Genomic DNA, 13,084 nt, shown 5'->3' with positions numbered 1-13,084 from the left:
CAAGTTTGTGTACCTAAAAGAAATTGATTTGCTTTTGTATGTCAATTATAAAGCCGGAGGGAGGCATTGGGTGCTTGATAGTGGGTGCACTCAACATATGACCGGAGATGCAAGAATGTTCAATTCAATCAATTCAAGTGGCAATGATGATTATGATAGTATCACATTTGGTGACAATAGCAAAGGCAAGGTCAAAGGACTTGGTAAGATTGCAATATCCAATGACTTGAGCATATCAAATGTCTTGCTAGTAGAGAGCTTGAACTTCAACTTACTATCTATAGCTCAATTGTGTGATCTTGGATTTAAGTGCATATTTGGAATAGATGATGTTGAGATCATTAGTGTAGATGGTTCAAATTTGATCTTTAAAGGCTTTAGATATAAGAACCTCTATCTAGTTGATTTCAATGCTAGTGAGACACAATTGACAACATGCTTATTCACCAAATCTAGCATGGGTTGGTTATGGCATAGAAGGCTTGGTCATGTTGGAATGAAACAATTGAATAGATTGATTAAGAATGATCTAGTTAAAGGCTTGAAAGATGTAGTATTTGAAAAGGACAAACCTTGTAGCTCTTGTCAAGCCGGCAAACAAGTTGGTAACACCCATCCTAAGAAAAGCATGATGAGCACTAGCAAACCATTTGAGTTGTTGCACATGAATTTATTTGGACCAATCACATACACTAGCATTGGTGGAAATAAATATGGATTTATAATAGTGGATGATTTCATAAGATATACATGGGTATTCTTTCTTAGTGACAAAAGTGATACATTTGCTACATTCAAATCTTTTGTCAAGAGATGTCAAAATGAATTTGAAACCACCATCAAGAAAGTGAGAAGTGACAATGGAAGTGAGTTTAGAAACACTAGAGTTGATGAGCTTTGTGATGAGTTTGGAATCAAACATCAATTCTCGGCCAAATACACTCTACAATCAAATGGCCTTGTTGAGAGAAATAATAGAACACTCATTGATATGGCAAGGTCTATGCTTAGTGAGTATAATGTGAGTCATTCATTTTGGGCCGAAGCTATCAACACGACATGCTATTGTAGCAACTAACTCTATTATCACCTAATGATGGAGAAGACACCATATGAGCTATTGAATGGAAGAAAGCCCAATATTGCATATTTTAGAGTGTTTGGTTGCAAATGTTATATCTTGAAGAAAGGCACTAGATTGAGTAAGTTTGAAAAGAAATGTGATGAAGGGTTCTTACTTGGTTACTCCACTACAAGCAAAGCTTATAGAGTTTGGAACTTGGCTAGTGGTACACTTGAGGAAGTTCATGATGTTGAGTTTGATGAAACCAAAGGCTCTCAAGATGAAGATGAGAATCATGATGATGTGAGAGGTCTACCATTGGCCAATGCAATGAAGAATATGGATATTGGTGATATTAGGCCAAGAGAAGTGGTTGAGACTGAAGATGACAAAGATCAAGTGCTCACTTCTCCCATGGTGCAAGCTAGTGTTTCTCAAACACAAGATCAACATATGGCTAGTTCATCTCAATCAAATGATTAAGCTAGTACAAGCAATCAAGTTCAAGTGCTCCAACCAACTAATATTGCAAGAGATCATCCCATAGATCAAATAGTTGGTGACATTAGAAGTGGTGTGCAAATAAGATCAAGATTGTCATCCTTTTGTGAACATTATTCATTCGTGTCATCCATTGAACCAACCAAGATTGAAAAAGCATTACAAGATGTTGATTGGGTAAATGCTATGCATGAAGAGCTAAATAACTTTACCCGCAACGAAGTATGAGAACTTGTTGAAAGGCCAAAGAACTACAATGTGATTGGTACTAGATGGGTTTTTTTCGCAACAAGCAAGATCAAGATGGCATAGTTGTGAGAAACAAAGCAAGATTGGTAGCACTAAGGCTGTACTCAAATTGAAGGTCTTGACTTTGGTGAAACATATGCACCGGTTGCAAGATTGAAAGCAATTAGAATCCTATTAGCTTATGCTTGTGCCCATAACATCCAAACTCTATCAAATGGATGTGAAAAGTGCATTCTTAAATGTATATATCAATGAGTTGGTGTATGTTGAGCAACCTCCTAGTTTTGAAGATGACAAGAAGCCCAACCATGTATATAAGCTCAAGAAGGCATTGTATGGTTTGAAACAAGCACCTAGAACATGGTATGAGAGGTTGAGTGATTTCCTACTCTCAAAGGGATTCAAGATGGGAAAGGTTGACACCACTCTCTTCACCAAAAGGATAAGCAAAGACTTAGTTTGTGTTGCAAATTTATGTTAATGATATCATATTTGGATCAACCAATCAAGAATTTTGTGAAGAGTTTGGGAAAATGATGACAAGTGAATTTGAGATGTCCGTGATTGGAGAACTTAGTTACTTCCTTGGTCTTCAAATCAAGCAAATGAAGAATGACACATTTATAAGTCAAGGCAAGTACATCAAGGACTTGATCAAGAAATTTAGATTGGAAGAAGACAAAGAAATTAGCACACCCATGGGAACAAATGGACATTTGGATAGTGATGCTAGTGGCAATATGGTGGATCAAAAGTTATATCGGTCTATGATTGGAAGTCTACTCTATGTGACCGCTTTAAGGCCGGATGTCATGTTTAGCGTATGCATGTGTGCAAGATTTCAAGCCTCACCAAGAGAGAGTCACTTGAAGGCAACAAAGAGAATATTGAGGTACTTGAAGCATACACAAGATGTTGGATTGTGGTATCCCAAGGGGTCTCAATTTGAGTTAATTGGATATTTGGACTCTGACTATGCGGGATGCAAAGTGGATAGAAAGAGCACATCGGGCACATGCCAACTATTGGAAAGGTCACTTGTATCTTGGTCATCAAAGAAGCAAAATAGTGTAGCACTATCTACCGCCGAGGCCGAATACATATCCACCGGTAGTTGTTGTGCTCAATTACTTTGGATGAAAGCAACTTTAGATGACTTTGGAATAAAATTCAAACAAGTGCCATTGCTATATGACAATGAAAGTGCAATCAAGCTCACCAACAATCCAGTTCAATATTCAAGAACAAATCACATTGACATAAGGCATCACTTCATAAGAGATCATCAAATGAAAGGCGACATTGCAATTGAGAGTGTTGGCACCGATGATCAACTTGCCGACATATTCACCAAGCCACTTGATGAGAAAATGTTTTGCAAGATTAGAAATGAATTGAACATACTTGACTTCTCCAATATGTGTTGATAACACCCCCCTCTAGCCGTCATCCACATTATATGACATGCCTCTCCTTCGAGCAAGACAAGGTAAAAGTTGTTTGGCATACATACATTCTTTGCTAAGGACTTGTTTAGTGCATCTAGTCATACTTTGCACTCATTAGGCTCATTTACTAAATCAAAAATTTTAATGCTTATATGTGCCACTATTGCTTCTATGATTCATTTGATCTAGTGGTAACATAAAACATGTTTATGGGCATTGTGAACCTAGTGTTTGATCTAGAAAATGAGCTAAAAAGTGTTTAACTCAACATTACCAAGATAACCCTTACAAGGGGTGTGAATAAGCTTGCCATTGGTTCAAACCGAGTTAAATATCTTAAGCAAGTGCTCTAGATGCAACCAAAATTGGAATAATGATCCTTCTCATCCCATTGATTGACTAACTCAACCTAAAATTTGAGCCATACCTTTTATGGCCATTAATGACAAAGGGGGAGAAATTAGTCACAAAGATAGATTCAAGGGGGAGAGATTGCCTATGGGAGAGATAGAGATTATGTTTTAAAGATTGCATAACAAAGGGGGAGAGATATAACAAAAGAAGGGGAGCAATTAAAATTTGAGCACACAAGTAGGGGGAGCAAGCTCATAAACTTGTTTGTTGCATTTGTATGTGCACTTACATATGGTTGGTTGCATTGCACAAGTTGTCAAATTCAAGATTTATAATTATGTGGTGTATGCTAGTAGTATAACTTAATTGATGTTTTGAATACTAGCATGCTTAGGTAGCTAGATATGTTGTTGCTTTCACAAGTGGTACTAGACCCTTGCTTCTAATGTTGATCTCACAAGGTTTTAGTTTGTGCTTATTTTACTAGTAATTTTGCAAGTGGTATCTAGCTAACATGGTGCTAAGGATGGTGTATATTGGCAACTCTGATTGGTATCACGCTTCAAAGGTCTATTCTTTACACCTTAGCATCATTTGGTAGACATTCACTCTCCCACAATTCATATCCATGCATATGTGCAAGCTTTCAACCCAAAGCTCTTAGCACATATGTAGGGGGAGCTAATGCTACCAATTCGGGTTTATGCAACTTGTCCATATCCTTTACACATGGTAAAATGTTTGGGCAAGCAACATAAATCCAAAAGTTTTTAATTGAATATCTTTGTGAAAAGGTTGTCATCAATTACCAAAAAGGGGGAGATTGAAAGACCTAGTTTGGTTTTGGTTAATTGATGAAACATATTGGACTAACCCTATGCCTAAGTGTGTAGATAAGTTAGGGTGGTCCAATCTAAGCGGTGGAGCTAGATGGTGATCATGGAAATGGTGATCACCACAAAGTGATGATCAAGTGCTCTACATTTGGAAAAGAAGAAAGAGAAAAACAAAAATGGGCTCAAGGCAAAGGTATAACCATAGGAGCCATTTTTGGTTTAGGATTGATAGCCGTACTATTAAGAGGGGAAAATCTCGGTTAACTCGGTTATCAAGTGCCACTTGGTGAGTTCATACATGCATTTGCATTAGGACCTAGTGTGCTAACTTAACATCCTTGAAAATGCTTTGAAAATATGCTAACACACATGCACAAAGGTGATACACATTGTGTTTGGCACATGGAAGCAAGGGTGAAGTGATAGAAGTTGAAATGGAGGTGTTTGGGGTTTCACAGAAGTGACCGAACGCTGGTTCCCATGGGATCGGACGCGTCCGGTGCCTAACCCTAGGTGCTGGGTCAGTCAACAGAGACTGATCGGATGCTGGGAGAGTCCGATCATGCATGACCGGACGCGTCCGGTGGCTCCGAGAGCTCTCTGGATGCTCTCTGAGTTGCACCGGACGCTGGCAGCGTGATTTGACCGGACGCACCTGTGGCGAGTTCGGTCCTGATGACGTGGTGCTCGAGAAGAAGGGTCTTGTGAGGACCGGACGCTGGGTGAGTCCGGTTGGCAAAAACGCATTTTGGAACCTCTCTGAGTTGGACCAGACGCTGAGGCATTGTGAGTCCAGTCATGTGACCGGACGCGTCCGGTGCAAGTTCAGCAAGCGTGAGCAAGAGAGCCATTGCGCGCCAATGATAACTTTCAAATGGTCGAGACACATGTCATCGGGCGATACACCGGACGCTGGTGACCGGACGCGTCTGGTGCACCCTGCAGCGCGTCCGGTCAATGCACAGATAGCATGTTAAGTTGGCCAACGGGTATGTTGTTTGAGGGAGCTCTATAAATAGAACTTGGCCTGCTTTGGGAGGCCTCTCTTGGCATTTTTAACATCCTTGACATCCCTTTGAGCTGAGCATACTCCCTCCTACTCATCTCCTTGCTTGATAGTACAAATCAAAGTGAGATTGAGTGATTCCAAATGCATTTGCTTGTGTGGTTGCATCTAGTGGCACTTAGGGATTGTTGTTGTTGCGGTTTTCTTGTTGCTCTTGGTGGTTGCCGCCACCTAGACGGCTTGGAGCAGCGGAGGAGCATTGACATGAATTGGTGATTGTTCGTGGCCATCTCCTGGTGATTTGTGAGGGGTATTGTGCCTTCCCCGGCGAAGTAGCCAAAAGGTAACTTTAGTAAATTGCTCGTGTCATTAAGTTACCTTCACTTGTGGATCGGTTCTTGCGGTGCCCATTTGTTGGGCTAGGTTTGTGAAATACCTATTAGCCGCCGAACCACCAAGTATGTGGTCGACACAACGGGGACTAGCGTGTCGGCAAGCACGTGAACCCTGGGAGAAAAAAACATGTGTCACTTGTCTCATTGGATATCTCCCGGTGTTCATTTGGTATTCATATTGTGTTTAATTGTCTCTTGCCGGCATTGGTAGCTATCTCTATCACTTGCATTACGTTCATATACTCTTGTGTAGTGGTAGTTGTAGTTCTTAGTAATAGCTCTCTAGATAGAAGTAATTAGCTCTTACTTGCTCACTAGTTTAGAGAGTAGTGACCTAGACTTTGATTGACATAGAGATCATAATATACTAGAATTGCTTGGATAGGTGGCTTGTAACACTTAGTAGAGCTAGAGCAAAAAGTTTCCCTTTCTAATTGACTAATTAGTTGCTCTAAGTATTTTGTAGAAATTTTATTAGGCTATTCAACCCCTCCTCTAGCCATTAAAGACCTTTCAAGGGGCCTCCACGCCTCCCGGCCAGCCTCGCTTGCGTCGGCCGTACTCGCAGCGACGCACCCCCAAGGCACATCCGACCATGGGTGTGCAGGGGGGCCATGGGAGCCATAGAGCTAGGAGAAGCTAGTGTTTTTCTACTCTCCATCCCACCCGTGGCTCTAGAGAGTGCGAAATTCCGGGGCTTACTCTGTGGAGCTGCACCTTGCGTCACTGTTTGGTTGGAGAAGGTGGTGGAGCCAGTGTGAAGCCGGTTGAAAGCAGTACCAAACAGCCCCTTAGCAACTTTAGGAAAGACCAAGTCTTGAAGCCAGACCTGTGGCCATTCTAATTTGTGATTAATTCAATTGGAATAATCGCTGCAAAACACACGCTAGTCACACGTACTTGTGTTCATCAGTAACAAAAACCACTCCGTCTCCATAAATAGAGCCTAGATGGGTTCAGTGGCGTGATATGGCACATGGGGTGAATCAGAATGATATGGTAATACAAGTTCAGAGAGCCGACTACGCAATTTACAAGTACCAACGTAACTACCTAAAGTATTTTTTCGGTAATGGGGAAATAGCGTGGGACCATTGTCACGGGTGTAGACATTGTGTAAACCAAAGCAAAATTCAGATTCTTTGTGAGGACGCATAACGAAAGACGTTACCCGGAAAAACAAAAGAGAAGCAGGGTGCCTGTCAGCTTTATTACGACTTCGGTAGTAGGTAGCCAGGTCTTCGTCCCCTGCATAAGTCATCGCCCCCTCGCCGTTGAGAAGGTGTGAGATCTAGTCATCCATCTTCAGTTCTCCACTGTGATCACGAGGTGCGTGCCTCCTTTATCTGCTTGCCAAGGTTAGGAGGTATGACATGATGGCTATGAATTAGTTCATCTTCTACTGATGACTCTGTTTTCCTTCCTTTTTTTTTTGAGCTAACCGTGTTTTTTTTTGAGCTAATCGACTCTGTTTTGCTTTCGGAGTGGTATTCCTCAAGTAGATCTGCATTTTCATTTTTCACCTACATTTTCATTTTTCACCAGGAGATCTGCATTTTTTTCAGTGCCGATATGTTTTCAGTTTTCACCACTAGATCTGCATTTTCTTTTGCATTTCAGTTTTCCACCAATAGATGTGCATTTTCTTTTTACCTTTCAGCTAGGCTAATCATTTGTTGCAAAAGCAAGAGCTGTGGTATTAGAAAACAGGATGGCTTAAGGCTGCTAATTTACATGTACAGGAGTAAACGCATATATAACATGAATAAGCGCAACCGAACGAGTGACAACAGTCCAAGGAAGCTACCATACCAACTGATAAAATGTATTACAAATAATTTCTCCGAGGAGCTTGGGCGCGGTGCGTTTGGACAAGTCTTCAAGGTATTTAAAACTATAAATCGTTCTTATATATTCATGTGGACAAAACCAATGGTGCTCATAGTTATTTATTTACTTATTTTGTTTGTTTCAAATCCAACCCATAAGAGCATAAAAATAATACAAGCTTTGTAACTAGAAAAGCTAATTAATAATGAATAGGGAGTGCTGGAAGATGGAGAAGAGGTTGCTGTGAAGATGCTCCGTTTCATGGCTAATATCAATGACAAGCAGTTCGAAAATGAATTTGAAATCCCTAAGCGGCTCAAGCATCCCAATATTGTCCGACTAGTAGGGTTCTGCGATGAAGCTGAAGAAGAAGTCGTAGAGTACAAAGGCAACTAATAGTGTGTCAAAGGATACACAGGGCACTCTGCCTTGAGTATCTGCGCAATGGAAGCCTTGGCAAGCTCCTTTCTGGTTGGTGATTACAGTATTGCAAGAATATTCATAGCTTTATTATATAATATGGAGAATGCCATCTTTGCTCTTGCAGGTGAAAATCTTGGCAAGAGTTGGTTCTTACGCTACAGAATAATTAAGGGAATCTGCGAGGGTTTAAAATATCTTCAAGAGGGATTTGAGTTTCCCATTTTCCATTTGGATCTAAAACCAGATAATATACATTCTAAGCCAACTAATGGTGCCAATAATATCAGATTTTGGTTTATCTAGGCTCATTGGTGAAGAGAATACCAAAAACACATTGACTCCTCTAGGGACAATGTAAGAGTAATGCTCAAGTGCAGAGTTTTAATCAGCTGAATTCTCACCATTCTTAGTTCTTACCTATGTTATTAATGTTATGCTGCAGTGGATACTTATACCTCCGGAATTCATCAATTATCAAGTAATCTCAAAGGAGTATGATATATACAGTTTAGGTGTTATAATTACAAAAATAATCGTCACTGGAATTACGGACTACTAAAATGTTGCCGATATGGGCGCCCAAGAATTCATTCAACATGTAAGAATATGTTGTTTTAACGTTTTTTCTATTAATACATACTAGAGCTCCATTAGGAGCTTCTCACTGCACCAAGTTCACATCACAGCTTGTGACATAGTAACAAAATACTTTTAGATTTAACATGTGTTAGTTTTCCATATGCTGTATTTTTTTTTAGAAAAAAGAGGGTTAGTTTCTGGCCTCGGCTTAAGCACGCAGCCCAACTTATATTATAAAGTTTTCAGCTATCCAGCTGCTGCATAGAAAATCAAACATTACTTGAAAGAAGCAAAAAAATTAAAGAAAGCCAAGTCTATTACTCCCTCCGTTCCAAATTGTAAACGCTTTAGCTTTTCTAAATACATATTTTTTTCTATAAACTTAGGTATATAGTATGTCTAGAGACATAGTAAAAGCTATGTATTTAAAAAAAGCAAAATGTTAGCTTGATCAGTAGTGCTACTTTGCAGAACTGTTGCTGTGGCTGCGGCCACCAGCCAAGCCTACAGCTGCAATGTTGAGCGTTGGCTTGTGTGCTGCAGCAGCCACAACGCTGCAAGCAGAACAAACAAGCACCACGTTTATAATTTGGAACGTAGGGAGTATCAATCATCCATCCTATGGAAGAAAAAAAAATCCATGGCAACAAAAAAAAATCCAATGATAAGGATGCTGAACAAATTATCTATCTCTTACTTCATCACTTTGCAGCAATATCTAAAATCGCGATAGACTCATTGCCTCTGTCAGCCTTCGGCTAATATATCTAGAACACCAGATAAATGCCGCACAAATACATATTTAATAGTGAACTCGTTAAAGTAAATTAATATCATAAATGATAGTGCATTTTTCTATAAATTTTGTCGTTGTCGAAATTATAAAAGTTTGACTTAGGACAAACTAAAATACATTACTCTTTGGAACGAAGGTGTAAATTATAGTGCAGAGTTTTCAATATGCATGTTGTGCTTATATTGTTTAATTAGTTGATAAAAAAAACAACTCGGCTTCTGTAGTGCAAGAGGCTCACCTTCGGATCACCTAACTGTGCCAATTTCGTAGGGTTTGTTGTTATTTTTTTAGATAATAGAAAAAGTTCCGGCTTCAAACCTCTTCAAAGAAGAGAGATCAGTCCAAATCAATACAAATCAACTACGAAACAATAAAATATCCAACATTATTGACCACTACGAAATCTTAAAGGCCATCTCACAAGAGTCTAACATAGGGGTATGTTAAGCCCCCGAGAAGAAGAGACAACCGACCGACGGAACTCCCGACCGACCCCTAGATCGCTCGGGGGTATACCAAGCGTACCCTCTGGAGGAGTTAGGACGAACGCATGTAGTTGCTGCTCGGGGCTCAGGGGCTCGGCAACGGCCCTGGGCTACCGAACGACGGGAGCCTGAGCTTGAGTCCCGCCTCAGCACCCGCCCAGGCCTTAGGTTGGGCAGCAACCGATGTCCCGAGCCATGACCAGAGGACGGCCCTGGGCTTTGTCAGGTGCCCAGATCTTGACAAAGTGCAAGGGCGTTGCGCCATGTGCATGACCAACGACCACGAGGCCCTGTCACCCACTCTCTCGATAGTGTTATGCAACGGGCGTGACATATCAAGACAAAAAACTTCCCAGGCTCCGAAGGCGGAGGGCTACGGGCCCGCTCGTCAGCCCCTCCGAGCAAGGAGGCTCCTTGGACGCCAAGGAAGCCTCGAGAAGGCACACCTAGGGGAGGCCGCGTAGCAGCATGAAACCTCTGATGGTCAAGCACCAGAATGGCGGCAGCGACGTCAGGAGGTGGTTGCAGAACTATCGGCTTCCTCCTACACGGCAAGACGGCGTCCACCAACGCCACAGCACAGAAGGCATTCACCTGATGTATGGATGATCAACTAGAAGAGAAACCAACGTGTACACTATGACCTCCGCGGAGTATATGAGGATGCATGGACCCTTAGAAGGGGAGAGGAGAGAAGAAGAAAAGAGAAGAGAGGGTTCCCTATTGCGCCGCTTAGCCTCAGCATTTAGGGAGCTCTGGAAGAGACAGAGGAGATTGGGTACGGGATCGTCACCCGGGCTCAATCGCCAAGAACCACTACAAGAAATGTATGGCCTTTTGACATTCTTTTATGTCATAATATATGGAATTTAAGTCACATTTTAAGATTTGTGACATTCAGTTGATGAAAATCCAAACGTCAAAAAGCCACCGTCATAAATTTATTATGTGACGTTTGTATATTTAATGTCACAAGTATATATGACATTGGATTTTTAGTGTCCTATACGTCACAAAATGAATTTTGGCCTGCTAAAGCCCATATAGCAGGCAACCTCTTCATGGGCCACAACCACTATTTGGGTTGTTGCTGTGTGGCCCATTATTTGAATTTTGTTTTTTGCCCATATATTTTTTTATGATTACAGCCCATATAATTTTTTTCAGCCCATACAATTTAGCCCATATATTTTTTAGCCCACATGATTCAGCCTATGTGTTTTAGCCCACACAACCACATGTGAACGTTAGGATAACACCACACAATCCCCTGCCGATTTATCTCGTTTTCCACTATTGTAATCTCCTGATTGGGTATTCCTATCACAAAGAACACCACACTATTAGATGTAGGGCTTAGAAGCCCGAACAGGGATAAACCGAACAATGTCTCTCATGTGTTTTGAGTGTCCAAGCCACCGAAGACCCACACATCGACGTCCTACAAACAATTCTGATGCTTGTTGTAGTTCCAAACCTGCGACAACTGGTGCGCCAGGTAGGGAGCGCGTTGTGTGTGACTGTCGCTCTACGGTGGAAAGAACCACCCACTTCACTGTCGGAGCTGGCGACGTCGCCCCCGAGGGCGACGTGCGCTTCTCCGGCAAGATCGTCATCACCAGCAGCTCCTTCGCCCCAGCAAGTTCTCACCTTCGGGAGCCTAGACTACATCACTGATTGCAACGGCGAGCTTCGCCCCCTCGAGGAGACTTCATCTGCGGAAGAGTCCCCGGCGTCGTACCCTTCACTGGTCCTCCTGACAGCTGACCTTGAGGTCCTGGACTGGTAGATTTGACTCGACCTAGGCCTGAACCCCACCGTGTAAGAGCATCGCTGCATGTTCTACATGCGGGCAAACGTTCACCACCACATCGTCGTCGGAGAAGAGCTACCGCCGCCTCACCGCTTCTGGTGCGTCCTCCCAGAACTCCCATATGGGATCCAGAACGCTGCGGTGTCGTTCCATCTTGAGGTAGAACACCTCGTGAGCTAGGAGGTGTCGAACGGTATCATGCTCTTGGGCATGGCAGGGGCCGACGTCCCCTTGCTGCGTAGTTTCCTAGAGATACTCTCAGGACTCAGGCCGAAGTATGATTCCGATAAGGCCAACACCAGCGGCTACTCCCCGCCACAAGAGTGTTTTCACATCGATGGGGAGCACGCCGCCAACACCGCCCCTGAGCTCATGCCTTCGTACATGAGCCCAACCAACCACACGGCCTAGCTTAAGGAGAAGGATGAGCGACTCTAGGCCCGATAGACCAACCTCGACACCAACCGCGCCGAGCTCGAGAGGAGGAGGGAGGAGATCGAGTAGTAGCAGGTCACCTAGTGCGATGACGACCGCCACGCGGCGGCTCCTGACGTGCTGCGCTTCCCTGAGCAGCCTACAACATGGCCGCCGCCGCCTGCCAACATGCCGAACCCGAATACCAATGAGAAGCTTCGAGAGGCTCGGTGTGTCCTCCACATCGCCCACAAGCAGCAAGACGAGAGCTTGATATCCCGCCATCACAACGCCGCCTGTAGGCCATCCTAGGCGATGACTTTTGACGGGGATCGCTCTGACACCCATGTCCCGTGGACGGGTGGCAGCAACGGCAACACCTCCACCGACAGATTCGACCGTCCGAGGATGAGAGGAGCCAAGCCTTAGCAGGAGCGTAGGGCTGAGCCCTCTTCCTTCTGACCTCTCATACGCAACCGAATCAGAGAAGATTGGGACATGCGCGACACCATCAAGGCAAGGCGCAACGCTCAGGCTAAGTCACCGAGCTCCGACAGACGGGTGGGAAGCCCCGACAGGCATTTGGGGCTAGAATTTAGGTGGCTTGCTACCCCAAATGCTTCCGACATCTGACCCACAATAGCAAGTATGGCGGGGAGACCAACCCAACCATTGGTTCATGGACTACTAGCTCATAACGAGGACGAGGGTTGGACGATGACTTCATGGTCCAGTAACTACCCCAACTCCTGTCAAGCTCGGCGAGGGTGTGGCTCGAGCAACTCGAGCCAGGCAGCATCCAAAGCTGGGCCAATCTTCTCTCGACCTTCATCAGGCATTTTCAAGGTACCAACAGTCAATCTAGTTACTCTTGGGATCTGTGCAATTGTAG

The 13,084-nt window shown here is 43.2% G+C and overlaps 1 long non-coding RNA gene across 2 annotated transcripts; it reads left to right on the top strand.

The window, feature by feature from the left end:
- Nucleotides 1-7,079: 7,079 nt before the first annotated feature.
- LOC136481828 (uncharacterized) lies at nucleotides 7,080-8,681 on the top strand. Of its 2 annotated transcripts, XR_010764861.1 has the most exons (5): nucleotides 7,080-7,181; nucleotides 7,595-7,736; nucleotides 7,896-8,153; nucleotides 8,230-8,459; nucleotides 8,548-8,681. It is a non-coding gene; the product is annotated as an uncharacterized lncRNA (long non-coding RNA). The 2 variants fall into 2 exon arrangements; XR_010764860.1 differs by having other exon boundaries at nucleotides 7,098-7,736.
- The last annotated feature ends 4,403 nt before the right edge of the window (nucleotides 8,682-13,084 follow it).

This window comes from Miscanthus floridulus, chromosome 9 (assembly GCF_019320115.1).
Source record: "Miscanthus floridulus cultivar M001 chromosome 9, ASM1932011v1, whole genome shotgun sequence".
Taxonomy (NCBI): domain Eukaryota; kingdom Viridiplantae; phylum Streptophyta; class Magnoliopsida; order Poales; family Poaceae; genus Miscanthus; species Miscanthus floridulus.
Note: the sequence above shows the minus strand (reverse complement) of the source record. Positions and strands in the feature narration are given on the sequence as shown.